This window comes from Octopus bimaculoides, chromosome 4 (assembly GCF_001194135.2).
Source record: "Octopus bimaculoides isolate UCB-OBI-ISO-001 chromosome 4, ASM119413v2, whole genome shotgun sequence".
Lineage (NCBI taxonomy): Eukaryota > Metazoa > Mollusca > Cephalopoda > Octopoda > Octopodidae > Octopus > Octopus bimaculoides.
This window is the reverse complement of record NC_068984.1, coordinates 85678007-85678898: the sequence shown is the minus strand read 5'-3', so window position 1 is coordinate 85678898 and position 892 is coordinate 85678007. Positions and strand designations below refer to the sequence as shown.

The 892-nt window shown below is 46.7% G+C and overlaps 1 protein-coding gene across 1 annotated transcript in view; it reads right to left on the bottom strand.

Annotated features, from left to right (window-relative positions):
- The window catches only part of LOC106879415 (neuroglian), a 142010-nt gene that overhangs the window by 27788 nt on the left and 113330 nt on the right, over positions 1–892 (bottom strand). The gene's annotated exons all lie outside the window — the stretch shown is intronic.

The window sequence follows — 892 nt, the reverse complement described above, 5'->3', positions numbered from 1 at the left end:
TATGTATATATGTATCATCATCATCATCGTTTAACGTCTGCTTTCTATGCTAGCATGGGTTGGATGATTTGATTGAGGACTGGCAAGCCAGAAGGCTGCACCAGGCTCCAATCTGATCTGGCAGAGTTTCTACAGCTGGATGCACTTCTTAACGCCAACCACTCCGAGAGTGTAGTGGGTGCTTTTACGAGCCACCGGCACGAGGGCCAGTCACACGGTACTGGCAACAGCCATGCTGAAAAACTTGTTTTTACATGCCACCTGCACGGGAGCCAGTCCAGCGGCACTGGCAACAACCTCGCTTGAATGATTTTCTAACATGCCACCAGCTAAAGTGCTAGAAGGCAACGCTGGTAACGATTATGCTCAATTGGTGCTATTTACGGGCCACTAGCACGGAAGCCAGACAGCTGCTCTGGCAATGAACACGCGCGGACAGTGCTGTTAGTGCTCCACTGGCGCAGGTGCCAGTCATTGAGTATGGTTCAATTACGACTTCGATTTCACTTGCCCCAACAGGTCTTCACAAGCAGAGTTTAGTGTCCAATGAAGGAGAGGTTGGCATGGGTGCCAGTCGTACACATATACTCTTTTACTTGTTTCAGTCATTTGACTGCGGCCATGCTGGGGCACCGCCTTTAGTCGAGCAACTCGACCCCAGGACTTATTCTTTGTAAGCCTAGTACTTATTCTATCGGTCTCTTTTTGCTGAAGGCCTGTAAGATATCCTCCAGACATGGTTTTGTCCTACCTTGTTGGAAGTGTTTTGCATGTGTAACATTCTGCCTGAGGTTTGGATGTGCAAAGCAGCAGTTTGTCCCATCTCACCATACCGGCAGATACCATGAAATTTGCAAATATATATATATATATATATATATATATATATATA